Here is an 11,659-nt window from a genome sequence, read left to right as displayed (position 1 = left end):
CCCCCCTCTTCCGCAGTACTCAGTCTCCTTCTCCCAAAACAATAATAACAAGCTTAGCGATGCAGCTCGCTGACCGGCTCATACGCCAGAAGAAACTGAATCCCACAGCTCAACACCGACAGATAATCCTCCCCGCAAAGCCAGCTTCCCCTTCTGGAACAATGCTCTCATTTACACCAGAGTGACCCTCAACGTAGTGCAGGAAAAGGCTGAGGAGAGGGAAAGATGGAGAACACAGAGACCGACTGTGGGAAATTATTTTTTTAAGAAACACCACTGGATTTTAGAAGACTGTGAAAATGACAAAAAACTTTTCACACAACTGCCATTTTTCTCCCAAACTAAAAGAACAAAAAAGGAGGCATAGTTCGAAGACTTAAAATAACTGTCATATCCTTCTGCCAACTCCATCACCCACCGTACAGCGCTTGGACGAGTCAGATTTAAATTTCACACACACACACACACACAAAGCATCAAATGTGACTCTAGGATACTGGCAACCTCGTGGCACCGTGTTCGTCCTCAACCTCTGATGACTGCCAAGACAAACAACAGCAGCTGTGAGGCCCAAACAAGAGGATGTATTATTAGGCTGCTCTTCAAATACATAGCCACTAGCTGGACTCTGTCAGATCACAGCGCAGCACAGATGACCCTGGTGGTGAGGTTGGTTCGAGGGGTTATCAAAGGAAAATGTGTGAAGAACGAAATAAAAGCAAGTGCAAAAATGTTAAGCCAATCCTTCATTCCTTTATGTTTTTTAAGAAAAATGGGAAAAGAGTGCTGCAATTTACTGTGCAAACATACTGTACATGCAAACACAGTATATGAGAGTCTGTACAATTCTAATGAGCTTGGCATGGCCACCTTTACTCTTCAGCACTGAACTCTCACAGGCAGCTTTCTCTGAATTTCTTTAAGTAGTCTTCAGGAAAATTTTGTCTAATGTCAAGGTAAACAAACTTAAGTATACAAACTTTGTGTTTTTCAAAGGTTCCATGAAAATATCAGTCAGTTTAGTTCAGTTAATATTGTGCTAAAGTTTTGGATTTATTGTACTGGTAACATGGGCCTCCAGGTTACATTAAGGATCACAGATATCAATTCATATTTAAGGTGATGATGCTGATTAGATTCACTGACTGAATTCTACCTTTTATACCATCTTTATAGTGTTTAGGGATTAGAAATCAGCTCGTGTGACATGAGCTCAGATCTTATTGAATTGGCTTTGCTTAATTCACAAAGAGCACTGAATACCTGAGTAGCAGCAAAAGTCAGCTGATTACAGCCAGAAAACAATGAAAACATTGCATGAGCTCACAAAACAAATTGTTATCTGATTTATTTATAATTATTTTTCCGTGCTACACAGTCATAGGATTCCCCCACCTTTCAGTAGGTTTTCAGCATTTACTCTTGCCTTCACTTGTAGATTCTTACCCGAAGCACTAAAGACATCTTCCTCTGAGTGAAGTGAAGGATCTTCTCTCTTTACCTCAGTTCAAACCCACCATCAGAGCTCTTGTCTGGTAAATAAATTATGGCTGCTGTGCTTCCACCTCCTCTGGATGGTAACTTGAAAGAAACAACATTGGTAGTGTTGCTTTTCTTTTGTAATTTCCAACTTTTGATCCCAAATTGCCAAAGTAATCTATCTGTTGGTTACATCATGAATCTTATTTCACAATGTAACTCAGTAGTTTAGTAGTTCATGTATTCTGTGTAGCTCTGCAGCTGAAGTATTTAATAGTATGTCTTTTGTCTTTCATGCTTCTTAACCATCTTGGCTCAGTATTGAAAAATTTGGAACCACTTTTTAGTCAGTAGGCGGAATACATTCTCTGTGCAGATGGCAACTTTAATGTTTCCTAGCTATCTAACACAGGCAGATGTTATTAGGAATTGATGTTGCACGTGTTGTGGCATTGCTTCATGTTTAAGTGTCTTGTCACCATCAATGTGGAACATTTTAGTATTTTATATGTCCAGAGCCTCGAGAAGTTTTAATGTTCACCAAATGCAGTAGCTAGTGTTCCAATTACAGTGTAAACATGCTGCTGCTGAGTGCGCAAGTTAGCTTGAGGCCAGCACAAAATGTTGAAATTACTTCACACTATACATAGAGGTCTACTAACATGAGTACATGTAATAAACTAAGTTAGCACAGAGACTTCTTGGAAGTATAATCATCAAGCACATGTTTGCTAATCACATTTATTGTTGATATTGATATTGTCTGAGATAGAGAAGAGCAAGGTTCAAAGTGATGTTGCAGAAAGTGTTTTTTACATGTCTAGTAAAAGCTGTCTGGTCTCCATTTATTATCCACGACCGTTTACCACAGTCACAGTCATATGGATGATCTCTGCGGCAGCTGATGGAGGAATCCAAAACACTTTAAATCAAACTGGATTCAAACACAACAGTAGTGGCACATTCCCTTTGAAAATAATAGGAGCACATCTCATCAGCTGGCAGTTTAATGTTCAGGCTACAGAAAAGTTATTTCACTGTAACGGGTCCAGGATTACATTACTGTTGGATCAAAACTATACTTCTTATACTCGGCCCTTCTGTGCCTGAAGAGACACCAGGAAACCCTGTTGTTTCCTCTCTACAGGCAGTAGATCTGTCAACACAGTATACTGCTCGCCAAGAGTGTATAACATAGATCATAACCTGGATGTTTATGGCTTGTATTGGTGTGATTAGGTAATTTTGCTCTCATGGGACGATGTCATGACTTTTGGAGGGCCCATTCATTGTTTCTTTTAAATGAAGATCATACGTTAGCTCAATAAAGACGATGATCTGTAATCATTCATCTGCCATTGTTCCTGGGTTTTCAAGCTGCTAGTCTATTCTTTATATCACTTCCACTTTCCCATGCTGTCAAACTCAATACTGAGATCATTACTCTGGTACAATCATGTTCTTGCTCACCTTCTGCGAGCCAGTCGGCCTCTGCTCTGTTTGTTTTAAATCTGAATGCGCTTGTCGTTCTACCTTTGAGTCATTGATGGAACCCACATCCTCCCAATCGCCACCTCATGTCACTCAGAGCCTCATTCAACCCCCCTGTCTTCATCTTCCTAACCAACAGCATCTAGACTCAGGGGGTCTCAGTCCTGATTCCTGTCATTTGTTGAAATTCCATTCTATTTATCGCTAAGCAGCTTATCAATGAAATTTTGTATTTCAATAAATCAACTGAAATTCTTCCAAATGATCGTTAACCATTTGGAAGAATTTCAAACGAATTTAATGAAACGAATTTAGTGGCGCATCATAAAACAGCATGTCAGTACAAATCGTTGTAGAAAGGTCTGAAGGTCAGGATTCAGACATTCATTGACCTCGGCATTAGCACAATATTGAGCTAACAGCAGCATCATAAAGGTGCACTTAGCAGCTAAATATGTGAAACAAATGTAGAATGAGTACTTACTAGTGTCACGTGGTGATTTGATGCTGAAACGAACCACTGTTTGTGTATTTTGTGCCTCAGCAGGTCACTCGCTCACAAAGACTTGTGTGTTTTAGCAGAGCAGACCTGAAAAACATCTGGATTTCTAGCTGTTTTTGCTTGCAGAATCTGTGAAGAGCTATAGATTTTTGTTTATCCTTAGTCACCGTCTTATTAAGCTGTGTGTTGATTTTCTTCCCCCAGTGGTTGGCTTTTAACAGTAGATCACAAGCAATTGCAAAATTTCTTATCTCTTTGCTGACCTTGAGGGGTGTTCATGAAAGTGTTATCTTATTAAAATAGATGATCACCAGACAAGGCTTCCAGGAGAGCTCATTTCAGGACTCATCTGGTTCTTACTTGCGTAGATTGAGGAGACTTTCATTTTTCACCAAGGCTATCCATGCTACTACAGCTTTAATGAAGCACAGAAAAATCACAAGTTCTCAACAAGTAGCAGAAAAAAGTGAGTTCTTTCAGAATCAAAGACTATTGCCTGCAACATTTGCAATAAAATAATTCAATTCAAATAAACTATGCTCCACAGTCAAATGTGGGTGGTGAATTCACGTAGAATCAGAAGAGAAATAAAACAAATTGAAAATCAGATCATGCCCTTTACCGATACAGGGACATGTTCATGTTTAATTCATCATCAATCTTCATCTAAAGGGGACATTTGTTGAATATGTTGTCACGACCTGTCCTAAAGGCGTCTTTCAAATGATCTGATCACAGTCTGTCCACCTGGCTTGTTTTCTGCGTAAAACTGATATATACCCACAACTGCATATATAAGATACACACAGCTGGGGCAGTGCAGTTATGCCAAAATAATAAACATCTTTTCTTAAACATCTTAATAAACATCTTTTGTTGCACTGTCATGTCGACAGAACATCGCTTTCACATCTTCACTAACTTCAGGACACTTTTTGGAAGAAAAATAGAAAATATTAAAAAGAAAGGGGAAAAAATCTGCACAAAACTCAACAAACTGTCCTGATTATTTGCTTCTTCGTGAAAGCTCCTTGTCCTAAATCCAGAGTATTTGCTTTGAGGAACAACTTCACCTTTTCCTGCACATCTGTGCATGGAGGTTTTTTAAATGGTGTCTTTTTCTTTCCCTGATGACGTTTAAGGTTCTTGAGAGGGAAATTTGTTTCTTGATTTTTATTTTTTTTTTCCAGTTGGATGCATCAATTTCCCAAAACTTTTATTATCCTATAAGCCTTGATTAATTTGTACTTGTGGACATTATATCAAATTTTCACACAGCGTTTTATTCTTTACTTGCTCTCAGACTGGTAAACACCACCTGGGCTGCAACTGAAAGGGCAAAGCTTAAACTGTCTTATACACATCTCAACAATCAAACTGTGTCTTACTGATAGAGCTGTGTTACTGATAAGTCTATTAAGTTACACAGTTATCATCTTTGCTGGGTTAAAGTAGCTCTTTTCCAGTCATACTGACCAAAGTGCTTTCATGCTAGAGTACAGTGCACTGGTGGTGAAGAGAGTGGCTGTTCTGCTAGGGACCCAGCTATAATAATGGTATTTATGAGTCATTTCCTTACTAGTTGGATTTAGTTTTTGATTTGGATCTTTAAGTTGGATATTATCAGGGTTTTTACTTTGTTTTTTTCTTGTTTGATCCATTTCCTTCCTTAACTTTTTCTTCCGTTTTGGCCAAAATAAACCCAGCTATGCTGCAAATATGCCAACACTGTAAAGGAAAAGGGGGAATAACAAAAATCTTGGCCTGCTGAACACTTTAAAGGACCTCAGTTTCTGCCTTCACTATACAGCCATCACTCACACACTTGTGTCAAACGAGGGTCATCCCTCTAACTGAGGAACACAGCTTACTCATAGGCTTGCAAGACCATCATGCTTGAAACTTGAAATGAGTTTTTGAGCCTGAAATCTCATCGGCAAAGTCTTTACTGAGGTCACAGTGCAAAGGATAGAAAGCATTCTAGTTCATCTTTTACATACAGATTTCATTAAGGGAAAAATTAAGGTATAAAATGGTTTCACAAGCTAGCCAGCTAACCTATAACAGGACAAGCTAGCTGGTTAGCTGATTAATTCAGTGTCTGCAACACAACATAGTGTAATGTCTCGGACACAAGACCTAAAATTTCATTTTTGCAGATATTCTTAGCCATGTTTTTAAATGTAAGTGGTTCCTTTAAATCTGTGTATATTCATGCCAAGCACATCTGACTGTAGTGTGGACACAACTCCCCCCATCCGTCAAGTGATGTTCTCATCTTTTCTTTTCTGTACCTGCAGCAACTGACTCCATTAGGCTAAGGGTCTCTCTCTCTCTCTCTCACACTCACACACACACACACACACACACACACACACGCTTTGACAGAGTGAGTCACAGGGATGGCCTCTGTGTGTCAATCAAACCTCCATTAGTGGCTACTTGGCTGGGTGGCTTAGGGTCCACTCCTGTGGATGTGGATGGGAGATGACAGCACTGTCTTTCTTCCTCAATACACACATCCATCGCTTTGTATGTGTGTATGTGTTTGTGCGAGCGTCTTATAAACCTTGCCATGGCCACACATACTATACTGAACACACCAAGCACAAAGCCAAAGTCACACGTGTGACGCACCTGTAACAGTTTGTCTCATTTTTCTCACTTCTGTTCGTCCATGATGGTGAACACATGATGCTGCCCCCTCAGAGTCAAGCAGAATTTAAATTTCATGTAAAACTCTGATCTTGTTTTGTGAACTCTCTTGCAAGCACTGGGAGTGCATGTGCGCGCCTCGTACCCCCCGCCCTGAAGGCAGGTCGTTATGAATCACATCAGAGCAAATCTGCTGTTAAAAGGAAACCTCAACACTGAATGGAAAGTTCACACAAACACACACAGACGCACACACACAGAGTGACTGGTTTGCAGCCAGCAGTAGTGAATCACAGCGGTCATCACTTGGTGTTTCATATGCGGAGCATGACAGACACAGATTAGTGGAGCATTACTTTATAGCTGGCATCTGCTCTGCTCTCCTACGCTCCCCTTTCTCTTTCTACCTCCACTGTTTCAGTCTCTCCCTCCTGCATCCAGCCTTTTCACGGCGACGCCTTTCTCGACACTCTTTTCTATTCTGCACGTACGTCATCTATTCTCTGCTCTTTCTTATTCTCAGAAGGGAAAATCCCCACAATTGTTTTTTTGGTTTTGCACCTCCTTGCTTCACTCCCTTGTTACCCTACATTTCTTACACACATTAAACAGACTACTCTTTACGTTCCTTGTGCTACACATGCTCTGCTGCACCTTTTCATCGTACAGCACTTTTAAGGTTTCGCTTCTTCTCTTTTTGCTCATGCCAGGAATTGATCAGATACCAAGTAAATACGGTATCACTGATACCGAGTACCGATACTTAAAAGGGCAGTTTATGTAGGGAACTTTATAAAGTTAAAGCATCATCAATATGCTTAATCTGTTCATTTTTTGGACACCTGGAATGGAAACGCTCGTGCCTGAAAAGCGCTTGGAATCAACTTCTGTTGTTTTAAATCTGTCAAATAATAAAGAATGATTTGAGGGGTTTTACAGTCAGACATTTTTATGTGTATTTTTCAGTTCTGTTAAAATAATTATTTTTGACACAACTCAGTGAGCTGAATATATTATTTGAATATATGAATGTAGTCTACAAATAATTGCTTTGCTCCAGTAACAACTGTGATGATCAATAACACTATCACTTTTATTGCTGTAGAAGCTGCCTGTATATTCTGTGCCTCTCTAACAGGACTCTGCCAGTGCGCTCTGCCTCTGTGTGCCTGTCTGAGGGATTTCCCTCCTCCTCACTTAGTTACTTTTACTGCTCGTTCCAGGAAAAGAATCGTCCTCTTTTCCCACTTCTTCAGGTGGTTCTATGAATTGGCGGTGTTGCTATAATCTAGAATTTCCTTCCACTGTTTGCAATGTTTTCCATCTACAGCTGTAAAGTATCTCCACACGATGCTCCTCTCTCTCACTCACTGTAGCCTACATGTCTGCTCAGTGCAGCTGAGCCATGTGACCACAGAGCAACCAAACACAACGGAGGAGATGCAAAATGCGGCTGTGTTAGAAGAGCAGTGTTTCATCAGAGACGTCTACCTTCTCATTAAACAAGGTCACTGTACTGAACTTTAAAAAGAGAAGCAAGTTATCCCGATACCAGTACCAACACTGGTATCGGCCTCATCGATATCTGGATCGGTTCACTCATGCTTAATTTATGGTACTGCGATTATGTCTCTGTACAGAGAGGGGATTTTAACCCATGCAAACACACTTCTTCTAAGTGAGCCAGTCCTCCAACTACATCTTGCTTAACATGGATGATGCTGTGCGTCGATCAATGCTGAATGATTGACCAGTGGTCCAGAACAGGGAAGGGGTTCACGGGAATGGGAGAAGCATGAAAACGACAGCATGAAAAGCACAGACAGTCTCTGCAGCGGACACCTCGTTGTTTTTAATACTTGGTTTCACTTCCGCTCTTTGTATATTAACTTCACACTTCTCTGCCGATCAGTCCACAGATGTGACCAGATGTGCCACATATTTGTGACACCGCCCCCATCTGGCTACCGATGCTCTCTGCAGGTATATGGGCTGACTGCCAGCGGGCCACCACTGATGAACCGTTTCCCTTTTACATACTCACCTGAATTTTTAGCCTTCTTCGTTTCTGCCGTTTCTTTTACCCATTTTTCCAACTACCTTACACCTCCCCTGCTGCTTCTCCTTCTTTTCATACCATTTCCCCCTCCTCCTCTTTCTACCTCACTCCGTGTCTCCCTGCTGTCATCTCCTTTCCTGTCTTCCTCGATCTCCTTCATTACCTCCTTCTCTCTCCTCGTCTCCTTCGGTAGCCCTAGGCACTCTTGCAGTGGACTCTAAGTCAATATGAATAATGTGTAGGGGGGGACAGCAGAGTGTGAATCAGATCCCACTTTACGGAAAGGTTGCAGTGTTAAAAGCAGCGTGACCAAATATAGTCAATTTGAGTTAAAAGCTAAATTCCGGAAGAAAATACCATTGAATGCTTTATTAAAATGCTTTATTCATTTCTACATGGAACTTAACCTTGTGCGATTACTCATCCTCCTGCTGCCGACAGGTTGCCTCGTAGATGCTGCAAACGCATGCCTCGCTAGTTTCAGGGTGAATCATAACTTCTGTTAACAAGCTTTGGATGAATCCTGATTCTTCTTCTTATTCTTATTATTAATATTTTCTTAAGCTTAAATAATTTTAATCATTTTCAAATATTCTCTTTTGTCTCTTCGCCCCGTTTTTTTCTTCCTGCTGCTGATTTGAAGCATGAATGTTTAATGCACAAAATCAATAGAGGCTCGGCGAGCATTATACTGTCAGGCTCAGCATCGCGTGGTGTGTGTGTGTGTGTGTGTGTGTGTGTGTGTGTGTGTGTGTGTGTGTGTGTGTGTGTGTGTGTGACTGAGAGAGAGAGAGAGAGAGAGAGAAGGGAGAGAGAGAGAGAGAGAGAGGAGAGAGAGAGGGGGAGAGCGGAGAGTAAAGTGAAGCCAAGGCTGCCATCTATCGTTCCCATACGATCACACTCGATGCATCAAACTGGCTTCCACACACACCGAGCTTCACTACATTTTCTTTTTCAATATTTACGCTTGTGCTGTACGATACTGCAAAATATTCAAACAAGTCCGATGCCAATACAGACACAGATACTTTTTTATCTATAAAGGCAGCTTATGTAGGGGAGAGCAATTTCTAAATTATCAAGTTGCACATTCTGAACACATCTTAATTATTTTTACTTTCATTAATAATTAGTTAACATGACAAAACACACCTTCCAGCATTTCATGTATTTTGATACTGGGTTTAATGGAGACCCTTGAACGTAAATGTGCCTGCTTCTGAAGCACTTTGGGTCAGCATCTGCTGTTGTAATGCGCTATAAATAACATAGATGTGACAGTCAAGACAAAAAGGTTCAGGTAGTGTTCATAGTGCATGTTTCAGGTATATTTTTCATTTCCAAAAAATGTATTTAAATATTATTGAACGCAACAGTGGGCTATACTATATTCAGAGGATAGACACAAAGTATCAGTTCTATTGCGCTATATTATCGATACCAATATCCCAAACTAATATCATCGTTGGTGCTGGATCACACGGTTATACGAGACGTTAGAAAGTGTTTCACTGATTATTGTTAAAGTAGCATTCCAATGGTGCCTCTGTTTTTGATCCCGACTGACATTATAATGCTGAAAAGAAAAGCAATGCGCTTTAAATTATTAAGTAATGACAGCAAATTCTTATCAATATGTATTTAGACAGTTTTCCCCTCCTCCACACATGTTACAAGTCTCTTTGTAATGTGCGCTGCTGTTTCCCTGACAGCACGCCTGAAAGCGGCCGTGATCACGACAAGAAGAATATGCCCGAACCGTGTTCAATATTTCAACACCGGACTGAAGCGAGGACTTTTATTCGAGTGATGATTAAAAGTTGCGTGTTACCTTGGGGATAATGTGCTATGCGCGAATACAAAAAGCAAAAAAACCCAACAACTTTCTACCGTTATTGCTCAGATTTCTTTAACACTCTGCAGTATAGCTGTTTGCCTACAGATCCATTATGTGCTGCAAGATCTAACCACAGAATGCAATGCGATGTTTGGCAAGTCTGAGCCTCTGAGTCAAAAACCAATATATTTCTTTACTTCTGACTCAATAAAGTTCTCCTGGAGAAAATTGCATTCCTCCGACGTGTGTTGCAGTCAGAAATTATCTGTTGGGTTTTGCTTGAATGTTGCTGGATTATGTGATGGGCTTAGTTGTAAGAAGTTGCAGCAGACTAATGGAAGAGTTCTCTCCAAATGTGTGTTTGCAGCTTTGAGCAGATAACGGCAACAAGTAAAGAGGCAGTTGCTCGGTTCCTATCTAAATTCTGGATTTCATTGCACTGACGCTGGTTGATATTGTTCTGTGCTTGCACAATGGTGTCGATGCCTAAACAAGACGTTCCAATGCAAACATTACTCACATTTGTCTGCAAAGCAACTTGTAGAAGAAATGGGAGATTTCTTACGATAGGAGAGAGTAAGAGACAAACTTGTTTTAAAGCGTTCCTACACTTTTTTCTTTTCTTTCTTTTTTTCTTACAGACGTCGTGCCTTACAGTTCAGAAATATGTTAACAAACAAGAAAGAAATTGGATGCTCATTAGCCGATTTTAGAAGTAGGTCTCGGATCTCGAGCTTGAAAGACATTTTCTTATTTCTCCAATTGTGCTTGAGACCTCTGTTACCTACTGGCACGTTGCCATAGCAACCTCTAGTTAGGCTCGAAAAATACTACAAGGTTTTGATAAGACTTAGCCCCAATTAAGTCGGCCCACACAAATTTAGAAGGCCAGAGTGGAAATCGTAGAGCCATTCTTCCCAGAGGGGGTTTTTGTATGCCAGAAATCTAATTTTGCATATTTGCCTGAAATGGGACTTTAACAAAGTAAAGCCTAACATGATTAACTATTAGACCAGATCAAGGCAAAATCTGAAATATGTATCCTTACCTAGAGCGCTCTGTGTCTGTGTGTGTGTGTGCATGCGTGTGTGCTATTTTAGCCTCTCCTCAGTACACATACATATAGTAAGGACAGGACATATGAAACCCAAACACACACATACATGCCTTAGAAGTGTTGGACATAAGGAGCATGTACAAGACCAAAACAAACAATCACTAAAAACTGTCTGAAGAGACGTACAGCAGCCCCCCCCCCTTCCCTTTTTTTTCTTTCTATTTGGTGTTGTGTGAAGTGCTTGTCTGCCAATCAACGGACCATAGGGGGAGGCGCAGCAGACACTGTCATACATCATTAAAAAGGGTTTGGTTCGAAAGCTGGATATGGCAAGATAAAAAATGCAGTCTTGTTATAATTGGGTAAATAATGACATGTCCAGAGGGCAGTTTGGGGGAGCACAAGACTGGCTGGTAGCAAATAAAAAGATGTTTTGGCTCCTGGCTTCTTGTTAATAATTGATTTTTTTTTATTTTTTTGTGTGCAGGTAAGCAGAATCTATACTCTATCATCCTCTTGTTAAATTTGACCCAGCAAACCAATTAATCATATGGACTAAAATATTTTTTTCTCCTGTCC

This window comes from Haplochromis burtoni, unplaced genomic scaffold (genome assembly GCF_018398535.1).
Source record: "Haplochromis burtoni strain Fernald_Lab_line unplaced genomic scaffold, NCSU_Asbu1 Contig_141, whole genome shotgun sequence".
NCBI lineage: Eukaryota > Metazoa > Chordata > Actinopteri > Cichliformes > Cichlidae > Haplochromis > Haplochromis burtoni.
The sequence above is the reverse complement of the archived record's forward strand: the minus strand, read 5'-3'. Positions refer to the sequence as shown.